This window comes from Ranitomeya imitator, chromosome 3 (assembly GCF_032444005.1).
Source record: "Ranitomeya imitator isolate aRanImi1 chromosome 3, aRanImi1.pri, whole genome shotgun sequence".
In the NCBI taxonomy this organism is placed as follows: Eukaryota; Metazoa; Chordata; class Amphibia; order Anura; family Dendrobatidae; genus Ranitomeya; species Ranitomeya imitator.
In genome coordinates, this window is record NC_091284.1 from 157813649 (window position 1) to 157827372 (window position 13724).

The following is a 13724-nucleotide window of genomic DNA, read 5'->3' on the forward strand; positions in this document are numbered from 1 at the left end:
TGTGTGCGTCATCTGTCACTCAGTGGGCCCTAGAAAGCCTATTTTTTGTTTTATTTGTTTTCTAAATTCTCCCTGAAACAATCATTTTATTTTCTTTGGTTTCTAAATTATTCCTGAAAAAAATCATTTTTTTGGTATTTTTTTTTCTCTCAAGTCTCCCTGAAAAAAAAAAAAAAAAATCTGTGGGAGATTCATATTGCCCCTTCTGCTTGTGTGCCAGTCTTGACTCCTGGGTGTGCCATCTCTCTCTCTCTCCCCAATTGTGGGCCATAGAAAGCCTATTAATTTTTTTGCTTGATTTGGGTTCCAAAATCTACCAAAAAAAATCACTAAATCAATCAGTGGGAGATTAATATTGGCCTCTGGGCTTGTGTGCCACTCCTGACTCCTGTGTGCGTCATCTGTCACTCAGTGGGCCCTAGAAAGCCTATTTTTTGTTTTATTTGTTTTCTAAATTCTCCCTGAAACAATCATTTTATTTTCTTTGGTTTCTAAATTATTCCTGAAAAAAATCATTTTTTTGGTATTTTTTTTTCTCTCAAGTCTCCCTGAAAAAAAAAAAAAAAAAAAAATCTGTGGGAGATTCATATTGCCCCTTCTGCTTGTGTGCCAGTCTTGACTCCTGGGTGTGCCATCTCTCTCTCTCTCCCCAATTGTGGGCCATAGAAAGCCTATTAATTTTTTTGCTTGATTTGGGTTCCAAAATCTACCAAAAAAAATAACTAAATCAATCGGTGGGAGATTAATATTGGCCTCTGGGCTTGTGTGCCACTCCTGACTCCTGTGTGCGTCATCTGTCACTCAGTGGGCCCTAGAAAGCCTATTTTTTGTTTTATTTGTTTTCTAAATTCTCCCTGAAACAATCATTTCATTTTATTTGTTTTATAAATTCTTCTGTAAAAAATAATTTTTTTTAAATTTTTTTTTTTCTGAAGTCTCCCTTTTAAAAAAAACAAACACAAATCAGTGGGAGATAAATATTTACATTTGCGCTTCAGTGACAGTCCTGCGTGTGTGCCATCTCATTTGTTGCCAACAACAACAGAGTGTGTAACATTGTGGCTGATTTTCGTTGTGGTCTCACCCACCTGTAAAGGGGTAGCTAAATCATACTGAAGTTATAGCTCACCGTGTAAGTTGTGTGACAGCAACAAATACCGTTCGTTTGTTAACGTTTTTAAAACAATGAGGAAGTCTGGTGGAAGAGGTCGTGGCCGGGGGCGTTCATTGTCAGCTGGTAATGAGGGTAGTGGTAGTGGTGGAGCATCAGCTGGTCGTGGGAAAAAAAATATTGCACCTAAGTCTGGAGCTGTGGAGCCAGGTTCGTCGTCTGGCTACACAAGGCCTCGAACGCTCCCTTTTCTGGGAGTAGGAAAACCGCTTTTAAAGCCAGAGCAGCAAGAGCAAGTTTTGGCTTATCTTGCTGACTCAGCCTCTAGCTCTTTTGCCTCCTCTCGTGAAACTGGTAAATGTCAAAGCAGCGCGTCGTTAGTGGATGTTCACGGTCAGGGACAAGTCGCTTCCTTGTCCTCTTCAGCAAAAACAACAACAGAGAAGAATGCAGCAGGCGACACAACGGGTTACTCCATGGAGCTCTTTACACATACCGTCCCTGGCTTAGAAAGTGAAGCAGTTAACAGTCCATGCCCATTACAAGTTGAATCTGACATGGAGTGCACTGATGCACAGCCACAGCCAGACTACTATCCTGGTCCTTTGACTCAGACCACAACATTGCCATCGCAGGGTGCTGATCAAGAATCAGACCCTGATGAGACTATGTTGCCCCATCACGAACGCTATACCACCGACCGCCACGGTGACACAGACGAAGTTGCACACAAGCTACAAGAAGAGGTAATAGATGACCCAGTTCTTGCCCCCGATTGGCAGCCATTGGGGAACAGGGTGCAGGCGGCAGCAGTTCTGAAGCGGAGGAGGAGGGGCCGCAGCAGGCATCAACATCGCAACAGGTTCCATCTGCCGGGCCCGTATCTTGCCCAAAACGCGTGGCAAAGCTAAAACCTGTTGGAGGACAGCGTGGCCATCCGGTTAAAGCTCAGTCTGCAATGCCTGAAAAGGTATCCGATGCTAGAAAGAGTGCAGTCTGGCATTTTTTTAAACAACATCCAATTGATCAGCGCAAAGTCATCTGTCAAAAATGTTCAACTACCTTAAGCAGAGGACAGAATCTGAAAAGTCTCAATACAAGTTGCATGCATAGACATTTAACCACCATGCATTTGCAAGCCTGGACTAACTACCAAACGTCCCTTAAGGTTGTAGCACCCTCGGCCAATGAAGCTAGTCAGCAACGCAACATCCCTTCCGGCAGTGTAGGGCCACCATTTTCCGCACCACCTGCAGTATCTGTGCAGGTTTCTTTGCCAGGCCAAAGCCGTCAGGGTCAGGGAATCACCAGTTTCGTAGTAGGAAACACTGCATCTAGGGCACCGGTGGCAACAATACCATCTCCCACCGTCTCTCAGTCTGCCATGTCCACCGGCACCCCCGCTAGTTCCACGATCTCCAGCTCTCCAGTCCAGCTCACCCTACATGAGACTATGGTTAGAAAAAGGAAGTACTTAGCTTTGCATCCGCGTACACAGGGTTTGAACGCACACATAGCTAGACTAATCTCGTTAGAGATGATGCCCTACCGGTTAGTTGAAAGCGAAGCTTTCAAAGCCCTGATGGACTACGCTGTACCACGCTACGAGCTACCCAGTCGACACTTTTTTTCCAGAAAAGCCATCCCAGCCCTCCACCAGCATGTTAAAGAGCGCATCGTCCATGCACTCAGGCAATCTGTGAGCACAAAGGTGCACCTGACAACAGATGCATGGACCAGTAGGCATGGCCAGGGACGTTACGTGTCCATCACGGCACACTGGTTAAATGTGGTGGATGCAGGGTCCACAGGGGACAGCAAGTTTGGGACAGTTCTGCCTAGCCCACGGTCTAGGAAACAATTGGCTGTAGCCGTTCGCACCCCCTCCTCCTCCTCTTCGTCCTCCTGCAGAAGCGAGAGCTCGTCCACAGACCGCAGTCGCACAACCACTCCATCCGCAGCTGCCACTGTTGCACACCAGGTCTCCCATTATGGGGCAGCTACTGGCAAACGTCAGCAGGCTGTATTGGCTATGAAGTGTTTGGGCGACAACAGACACACCGCGGAAGTTCTGTCCGAGTTCTTGCAGAAAGAAACGCAGTCGTGGCTGGGCACTGTAGATCTTGAGGCAGGCAAGGTAGTGAGTGATAACGGAAGGAATTTCATGGCTGCCATCTCCCTTTCCCAACTGAAACACATTCCTTGCCTGGCTCACACCTTAAACCTGGTGGTGCAGTGCTTCCTGAAAAGTTAAGAAAAAAGGAGCGCACTCAGCTATCTTAGGTTGGTGCTGGCTGTACTTGGGAAAAACCCAACAACAAGTCCAATATAGAAAAATCAGCCGCACTCTTATGGTATATCTTTGCAAAAATGTGATGTATTTATTCACATGTGTTGAGACAAAATTTTCATATATATACACACACAGCAGGGAGTATAAACGAAGTAGTAACGTTTCGACCCTGCCTCGGGTCTTTCTCAAACTGTAATCAAACACAAATAACAATTAGTGTTATATACATATGGGGTGCTTTACATAAAGACAAAACCAGATGAACATAATCATTATTTACAGAAAACTATATACAATAAGGATCCCATCTGAAAAGTATCTGTATGAGATAGCGCTGTCAAAATAGATAACCTAAACAAGGTCCATTAGGGGTGCTGTCGCTAACATAAAGTTCTATTGTAGAGACTGGAAACAAGGTCCAGTCTGACCAGTGAAGCTGACAAAATAGGTACAAAATTAGGTACAAAATTAAGTAACGTTATACCCAGTGGTGGACATGATATGGAGAAGCACTGACCTGCGTTTTCTAGATAGTGTGAAAAATAAGAAGTGTGGTCCCTTTAAGGGCTGCAAATAAAGAGGAGAGAGGGTTCCTTGTGAGAAGATACAAGATTAAAAGTAGTGGGGTCCTGGTAGAAAAAACAGATGAGTCACCAACCTCCTATTGTTGTGGTGTCAGGTCTTCCTGCTTCTGTGGGCGTGTGTGTCTGCATGGGAAATAGTGCCTCTATTTATAGCACCTATTCAAACTGAGGCTGCAGCTCCCAAAGGGAGGTGTGAAACGCTGTATGTGAGCCCTTAATGAATAGTGCCAGCACACTGGGGAATGAGAGAGAGGCTTGGAGTCTCTGTAATGTGCTGTGCAGTTGCTAGGTATCTCAAGGGAGGTGTGGAACACTCTCTGCCTGTCATCTGGGAGGAGGTGTGGCGAATGGGGGGAGAAAAGAGAGGAGTGGAAAGGGTATAAGATGCAAGAGTGTCTTTTGTAAAAGAAGCATATCAGTAAGAATAATGGGGAGAAAGCGTAGAACAATTAGTAAAACTGCAGGGAGCCAACTTGAGCCAGAAATAAATGTCGAATTGGAAAAAAAAAATGTCGAATTGGAAAAAAAAAAAAAAAAAAATGATGAAATGAAAATGAAATGAAATGAAACTAGACGTAAAAATAAAAATAAAGAAAAATAAAAATAAAGAAAAAATAAAAATAAAAAAATAAAAATAAAAATAAAAAATAATAAAATCGGGAGACTTTGTAACTTACCCATGGCAGGTGTAAGAAATAGATAGTTGGCTCAGTGCATCTATAAGAATTAATACAAGGTTAGATCTGAAGAAACAAATAATAATCACATCCACCACTAAGTTATAACACATGTACAATTATACATATAGACAACATGTTTGCACGGAAATAATATTATAGCAAAATATGACTGACTCAGCAGTTCAACCAGGGGTCCTAAGTCACGAGATCCAATTCCCTGTTGAGGCCCTTTGGTGTGAGGGTTTGTAGTGTGTGTATCCAGTAGGCCTCCCTCTCTTTAAGTAGCTTGACGTGATTGCCGCCCCTCCTGGGTCTTTCTACCTTTCCACAACTTGGAATCTTAGTTGTGAAATGGAGTGTTTGGCTGTTATGAAGTGATCTGGTATGGGTAACCATGTCTTTTTGCACCTAATTGTGGATTTATGGTTCGATATGCGGTCACGGATGTGTTGTGTCGTTTCACCTACGTAAACTAAACCGCAGGGACATTTAACCACATATACCACAAAATTCGATTCGCATGTGAAAAAATCCTTCACCTTGTATCGCTTACCGGAATGGGGGTGGACAATATCCTCGCCTTTAATGACATTAGAGCAACATGCACAACTTAGACATGGGTATGTCCCTACCCGTTTAGAGCCAATGAATCTCTGTTTGGGCTGTTTCGTCAAGCTACCAATGTCGGCCCTTACCCACTGATTCCTAAGATTGGGTGGTTTTCTTTTGCACATCAGTGCTGGGTTTTTGAAAGCTTCAATGCCAGGGTATGACCTGTGGAGAAGTGGCCAGTGTCTGTTAATGATATTATATAGTTTAGGCATTATCGGGTGATGAGTATGAACAAACGGAATACGTTCAGGTTTGATGGATGGATTACGGGTGGATACTGAACCTAGGACTCTCTGTTTTTCGGTATTAAGGAGTTGTTTTGGATAATTCCTATCCAGGAATTTCTCTGACATTTCTTTAAGACGAATTTCAAGTAAATTCTCATCAGACACGATCCTCTTAACCCTTTGAAACTGGGAACGTGGTAGACTGTTTTTAGTGGATCTTGGGTGACAACTAGTGTACAACAGAAGGTTATTTGAATCCGTGGGTTTGGTAAAGATATCAGACTCCAGTGTACCCCTATTGTTTTTAGTAACCATCGTGTCCAGAAATGAGATTTTTGTCAAATCCCAGGTAAGGGTGAACTGTAGTTCAGGTCTTACTGAGTTGAGGAAATTATGAAACGAAAGTAGGCTCTCAGGGGTGCCTTCCCATAAACAAAAAATGTCATCAATAAACCTAATCCAACTTTTAGCGTGAGTTCTGAAGAGCTCATTTGTATAGATGAAAGTGCATTCAAATGCATCCATGTATGTATTTGCATATGCCGGCGCCACGTTCGAGCCCATGGCGGTCCCGCAGATCTGTAAAAAATATTGGTCGCCGAAAAGAAAAAAGTTGTTGTACAGGACAATTGTTAATAAATCAAGGCAAAATTGTTGGGAGTTTTGGGATAAATCTGACGTTTTGAGGAGATCTTGTACTGCTTGGAGACCCAAGGGATGTTGGATAGATGTATATAAGCTTTTAACATCAAAGGTAGCTAGGATACAGTCTGACGGAAGGTTAGAAAATCCTCTGATGATTTCCAGAAAGTGACTAGTGTCTAAAATGAAAGATCTGGTTTGTTTCGTGAGAGGAGTGAGGATTTTTTCTAATAGAATGGATAGTGGGGATAAAATGGAATCTGTAGATGCAACTATAGGCCTGCCAGGGGGGTTATTGAGAGATTTGTGTATTTTTGGTAATACATAAAAAACTGGGGTTATGGGGTGTTGATTTATTAGAAAAGTGGATGTCTTGTGGTCTATAGTATTGGAGGTCAAATATTTGTCTAATGTTAATTCTATTTTCCTTTTGATGTCACTAGTGGGGTCTCGAGTGATCTGTTTATACGTCTGTGTGTCAGATAATTGGTTCCTTATTTCCCTGATGTAGTCCACTTGATTCATAATCACTATGGCCCCTCCCTTGTCTGCCGGTTTAATGGTTATGTGTTTATTGTTTTTAAGTGACCTCACTGCTTGTTTCTCTATGACAGACATGTTGTTATGGGTTGGGAAGGCCCCTTTGCTATGTTGTTCCATTACCAGATTAATGTCCTTCTGTATAAGATCGATGTATGCCTCTGTGGCGTGATAGCTCCTTGGTGGATTGAAGCTACTCACGTTGCGTAGACCCCACATGGAAATGGAAAGTTCCGGGGTCTGAGGTACAGTGCTTGTTGTAGACAAATCTTGTTGAAGTCCAAAGTGTGTTTTCAAACGCAAGCTACGGTAAAACCGTTGTAAGTTTTGCTCAAGTCTAAATTTATCCCAGGGTGGAGTGGGACAAAAAGAGAGACCTCGCTGGAGGACCGTCAGTTCAGAAGGGGTTAATGTGTAATCGGAAATGTTTACCACCGAGTTGAGTGTCCTACCTGTGATCGTGTTGTCATCCGTTCTGGAGCGGTAGCGATGGCCCCTCCTGGTCGGTCTCCTCCTGTATTCCGTGGATTGTATCTCCTGGGCTGGCATCCTGATAAAAAACGGTTCTGTGGGAGGCTGTGGGTTGATCCTTCGCTGTCTGAACTGAAAGAGTCTGGTCTTCTGTTGCCATAGTTTCCACGTCTGTAGCCCCCACTCGGTTAATCGTTCCATCTGTAAACGCGGTCCTGTTGATAATCGTCCAAGTCTCTCTGGAACTTTGTCCTTTTCCTTTCCTGTAGACTTTTACGGTTCTCCTCGATGATTTTATCGGTTTTGGTTTTCAATGTTTGCCAATCTGCCGTGGATAAAGTAGAGGTTAGCTGTTCTTCAATAGCAGATACCTTTTTTTCCGCTTCACCAATCGCTGTATGGAGAGAGTCAATGGTTAATAGGATAATATCTAATGAGCATTTGTTCAGAATCTGTTTAAACTTTTCACAAGATTCTGGATTTTCTGAAAAAAGAGTAGGACGCAGATGGCATCGGAGGCCACGTGGTATCCTGCTTTGCCGGTAATATTCCGCTAGAGTGATAGAGTGAAGGTCATAGGACATGAGTTTCCGTCGTTCCTTTTCATAGTCTCTGGTTCTAATTTCGTGGGCGGGAACTTTGAGAAAATCCCCCGAATTAGTGACCTTGGAGAGGATTCTTGTGGCTGTTGAATCGTCAAACGCAAAGGTCTGAGTTGTCATCGGGATGCAGGTGCCGCTCACCACTTCAGTGATATATTAAGAAAAAAGGAGCGCACTCAGCTATCTTAGGTTGGTGCTGGCTGTACTTGGGAAAAACCCAACAACAAGTCCAATATAGAAAAATCAGCCGCACTCTTATGGTATATCTTTGCAAAAATGTGATGTATTTATTCACATGTGTTGAGACAAAATTTTCATATATATACACACACAGCAGGGAGTATAAACGAAGTAGTAACGTTTCGACCCTGCCTCGGGTCTTTCTCAAACTGTAATCAAACACAAATAACAATTAGTGTTATATACATATGGGGTGCTTTACATAAAGACAAAACCAGATGAACATAATCATTATTTATTTATTATTTTTTATTTTTATTTTTATTTTTTTATTTTTATTTTTTCTTTATTTTTATTTTTCTTTATTTTTATTTTTACGTCTAGTTTCATTTCATTTCATTTTCATTTCATTTTTTTTTTTTTTTTTTTTCCAATTCAACATTTTTTTTTTCCAATTCAACATTTATTTCTGGCTCAAGTTGGCTCCCTGCAGTTTTACTAATTGTTCTACGCTTTCTCCCCATTATTCTTACTGATATGCTTCTTTTACAAAAGACACTCTTGCATCTTATACCCTTTCCACTCCTCTCTTTTCTCCCCCCATTCGCCACACCTCCTCCCAGATGACAGGCAGAGAGTGTTCCACACCTCCCTTGAGATACCTAGCAACTGCACAGCACATTACAGAGACTCCAAGCCTCTCTCTCATTCCCCAGTGTGCTGGCACTATTCATTAAGGGCTCACATACAGCGTTTCACACCTCCCTTTGGGAGCTGCAGCCTCAGTTTGAATAGGTGCTATAAATAGAGGCACTATTTCCCATGCAGACACACACGCCCACAGAAGCAGGAAGACCTGACACCACAACAATAGGAGGTTGGTGACTCATCTGTTTTTTCTACCAGGACCCCACTACTTTTAATCTTGTATCTTCTCACAAGGAACCCTCTCTCCTCTTTATTTGCAGCCCTTAAAGGGACCACACTTCTTATTTTTCACACTATCTAGAAAACGCAGGTCAGTGCTTCTCCATATCATGTCCACCACTGGGTATAACGTTACTTAATTTTGTACCTAATTTTGTACCTATTTTGTCAGCTTCACTGGTCAGACTGGACCTTGTTTCCAATCTCTACAATAGAACTTTATGTTAACGACAGCACCCCTAATGGACCTTGTGTAGGTTATCTATTTTGACAGCGCTATCTCATACAGATACTTTTCAGATGGGATCCTTATTGTATATAGTTTTCTGTAAATAATGATTATGTTCATCTGGTTTTGTCTTTATGTAAAGCACCCCATATGTATATAACACTAATTGTTATTTGTGTTTGATTACAGTTTGAGAAAGACCCGAGGCAGGGTTGAAACGTTACTACTTCGTTTATACTCCCTGCTGTGTGTGTATATATATGAAAATTTTGTCTCAACACATGTGAATAAATACATCACATTTTTGCAAAGATATACCATAAGAGTGCGGCTGATTTTTCTATATTGGACTTCCTGAAAAGTTATCCGGGGTTATCCGACCTGCTCCTCAAAGTGCGTGGACTTTGCTCACATATCCGCCGTTCGCCCGTACACTCCAGCCGTATGCAGACCTATCAGCGTTCTTTGAACCTTCACCAGCATCGCCTAATCATAGACGTTGCACCAAGGTGGAACTCAACACTGCACATGCTTCAGAGACTGTGTGAACAGAGGCGGGCTGTTATGTTTTTGTGGGAGGATACACATACACGGGCAGGCAGTAGGATGGCAGACATGGAGTTGTCAGGTGTGCAGTGCTCGAAGATTCAAGACATGTGTCAAGTCCTTCAGTGTTTTGAGGAATGCACACGGCTGGTTAGTGCAGACAACGCCATAATAAGCATGAGCATCCCCCTAATGCGTCTGCTGATGCAAAGTTTGACGCACATAAAGGATCAGGCGTCTGCAGCTGAGGAAGAGGAAAGCCTTGATGACAGTCAGCCATTGTCTGGCCAGGGCAGTGTACAGGACGAGGTAGCGGGCGAAGAGGAGGAGGAGGACGAGGAGGATGATGGGGATGATTATATTTTTAATGAGGAAGCTTTTCCGGGGCCACTGGAAATTGGTGGCGCGGCAAGGCCGGGTTCTGGTTTTTTGAGGGACACAAGTGACGTGGATTTGCCTTAAACTGCCCCTCAACCAAGCACAACCGCAGATTTGAGAACTGGAACTTTGGCCCACATGGCGGATTATGCCTTACGTATCCTCAAAAGGGACACACGCATAACTAAAATGATGAATGATGACGATTACTGGTTGGCCTGCCTCCTTGATCCTCGCTATAAAGGCAAATTGCAAAATATAATGCCACATGAGAACTTGGAACTAATATTAGCAACCAAACAATCAACTCTTGTTGACCGTTTGCTTCTGGCATTCCCTGCACACAGCGCCCGTGATCGTTCTCACACGAGCTGCAGGGGCCAGCAGACCAGAGGAGTTAGAGGGGCAGAAATCAGAAGTGGCGTTGGCCAGAGGGGTTTTCTGACCAGGTTGTGGAGTGATTTTGCTATGACCGCAGACAGGACAGGTACTGCAGCATCAATTCAAAGTGACAGGAGACAACATTTGTCCAGTATGGTTACAAACTATTTTTCATCCCTTATCGATGTTCTCCCTCAACCGTCATTCCCATTTGATTACTGGGCATCAAAATTAGACACCTGGCCAGAATTGGCAGAATATGCATTGCAGGAGCTTGCTTGCCCGGCAGCTAGTGTCCTATCAGAAAGAGTATTCAGTGCTGCAGGTTCAATACTAACAGAAAAAAGGACTCGTCTGGCTACCCAAAATGTAGATGATCTAACCTTCATTAAAATGAACCACAACTGGATTTCAAAATCTTTTGCCCCACCTTGCCCGGCTGACACCTAGCTTTCCTATGAAAAGGTCTTGCCTGTGGACTATTCTGAATGCCTTTTCCAATCTCGTAATTTTCAGCACCTGATTGTCCAGCGTACGACATGTTTACACATCACTAAATGGCCAAACTCCCCACACGGGGCCGTGGTATCGACACTTGGCGACAGCAACCGTGAGAGTGCAGTTTGTCTGAAGAGGTGGGTGAGCCCGCTTTTGGTCGACGGCACTGCCACTGGGTCCCTCCTAGTACAATAAAGTATCTCTGGCGGTGGTGGTGCGCACCCAACGTCAGACACACCGTTGTAATATGAGGGGCCCTGGGCCTGTACCGCCGGCCACAAGACAGTTTCCCCCCACCCCAGCTCAAACAGTGCTCTACCACTTGCAAAATTATCTCACAGCTCCACCAATGTTTAGTCTATGCGCTGACATCCTTCAATGCCTGCCACTGACAATACCATTGTATTGACATTTTTGTTATGTTAGGCCTTCGATGCCTGCTGTGGTCACTCCTTCCACTAGGCCTCCACTGACCACACCACTGCTGCCCGTGTACCCCTGGAACCAATTTAAAATTGCCTACAGCCATGTGTTATTATTTTAGGCCTTCGATGCCTGTCTGCGGTCACTCCTTCCACTAGGCCTCCACTGACCACACCACTGCTGCCCGTGTACCCCTGGAACCAATTTAAAATTGCCTACAGCCAGCCCAATTTTTTTATTTTAGGCCTTCGATGCCTGTCTGCGGTCCATTCTTTCAACTACTACTACACTGACCAGGGCACTGCTGCCCGTGTACCCCTGGAACCAATTTAAAATTGCCTACAGCCATGTGTTATTATTTTAGGCCTTCGATGCCTGTCTGCGGTCACTCCTTCCACTAGGCCTCCACTGACCACACCACTGCTGCCCGTGTACCCCTGGAACCAATTTAAAATTGCCTACAGCCATGTGTTATTATTTTAGGCCTTCGATGCCTGTCTGCGGTCACTCCTTCCACTAGGCCTCCACTGACCACACCACTGCTGCCCGTGTACCCCTGGAACCAATTTAAAATTGCCTACAGCCAGCCCAATTTTTTTATTTTAGGCCTTCGATGCCTGTCTGCGGTCCATTCTTTCAACTACTACTACACTGACCAGGTCACTGCTGCCCGTGTACCCCTGGAACCAATTTAAAATTGCCTACAGCCATGTGTTATTATTTTAGGCCTTCGATGCCTGTCTGCGGTCACTCCTTCCACTAGGCCTCCACTGACCACACCACTGCTGCCCGTGTACCCCTGGAACCAATTTAAAATTGCCTACAGCCATGTGTTATTATTTTAGGCCTTCGATGCCTGTCTGCGGTCACTCCTTCCACTTGGCCTCCACTGACCACACCACTGCTGCCCGTGTACCCCTGGAACCAATTTAAAATTGCCTACAGCCAGCCCAATTTTTTTATTTTAGGCCTTCGATGCCTGTCTGCGGTCCATTCTTTCAAATACTACTACACTGACCAGGGCACTGCTGCCCGTGTACCCCTGGAACCAACATCAGAAAATATAAAAATAAGTATTTTGCTTACAAAAAAGAAAATACTGGAGAGATATCAAATGCAGACATTTTAACATTAAAAACAAACACACAACTAAAATCTGGTACAGTACTAAAAATGGCCACCAGCTACAATTACTTTCTCCTGCAAGTAGTTAACTGAAAGGTTTTTTAAATTGAAAACACACATATGGCATCCACCGAGTGTTGTCCTGTCGCGTCTTCTTTATATTATTGCCGAGAAGATGCAAAACAATGAAAATAATAAAATCATTAATTACCAAAATAATAGAGAAAGTCAACACCACATTGCAAATAAACATTCATTCCAAATAAAGAAGCAGGGCGCGTCCGAGGGTGAGTATATACTTAATAAGAATATAATCACCCTCGGACGCGCAATGCTTATTTCCAACAGCCTTCCTTCCTAAGAATCAGCCCTTCCGTGGTGTAGAGAGACATTGTGTTACACTCCAAGGTGTTCCCCAGGTTGCCTTTCCTGAGCTTCGATCTTCCGGCTCTCGTTTAGTAGTTGTTGGAAACTACGCTGCATTAGGCCTTCAAATTGGGTATGGGGTGTAGAGAGATGGTGTGTTCCACTCCAAGGTGTTCCCCAGGTTGCCTTTCCTGAGCTTCGATCTTCCGGCTCTCGTTTAGTAGTTCTTGGAAACTACACTGCATTAGGCCTTCAAATTGGGTATGGGGTGTAGAGAGAGGGTGTGTTACACTCCAAGGTGTTCCCCAGGTTGCCTTTCCTGAGCTTCGATCTTCATGCTCTCGTTTAGTAGTTGTCGGAAACTACACTGCATTAGGCCTACAAATTGGGTATGGGGTGTAGAGAGAGGGTTTGTTACACTCCAAGGTGTTCCCCAGGTTGCCTTTCCTGAGCTTCGATCTTCCGGCTCTCGTTTAGTAGTTGTTGGAAACTACGCTGCATTAGGCCTTCAAATTGGGTATGGGGTGTAGAGAGAGGGTGTGTTACACTCCAAGGTGTTCCCCAGGTTGCCTTTCCTGAGCTTCGATCTTCCGGCTCTCGTTTAGTAGTTCTTGGAAACTACACTGCATTAGGCCTTCAAATTGGGTATGGGGTGTAGAGAGAGGGTGTGTTACACTCCAAGGTGTTCCCCAGGTTGCCTTTCCTGAGCTTCGATATTCCGGCTCTCGTTTAGTAGTTGTTGGAAACTACACTGCATTAGGCCTACAAATTTGGTATGGGGGAAACATTGGCGCATCTGCGGTCCCTCCTTCCTCTAGGCCTCCACTGACCTGTCTACTGCTGCCCGTGTTCCCCTGGAACCAATTTTAAATTGCCTACAGGCAGCCCAATTTATTATGTTAGGGCTTC

At 44.0% G+C, this 13724-nt stretch overlaps 2 long non-coding RNA genes across 2 annotated transcripts; one reads left to right on the top strand and one right to left on the bottom strand.

Moving 5' to 3' along the window:
- Window positions 1-3468: 3468 nt before the first annotated feature.
- Window positions 3469-4482, bottom strand: LOC138671970 (uncharacterized). The gene is made up of 2 exons (XR_011319509.1): window positions 4063-4482; window positions 3469-3971 (listed from the first exon to the last, which is right to left on the bottom strand). It is a non-coding gene; the product is annotated as an uncharacterized lncRNA (long non-coding RNA).
- A 4071-nt stretch (window positions 4483-8553) lies between these two features.
- Window positions 8554-9413, top strand: LOC138671971 (uncharacterized). The gene is made up of 2 exons (XR_011319510.1): window positions 8554-8960; window positions 9288-9413. It is a non-coding gene; the product is annotated as an uncharacterized lncRNA (long non-coding RNA).
- Window positions 9414-13724: the final 4311 nt, after the last annotated feature.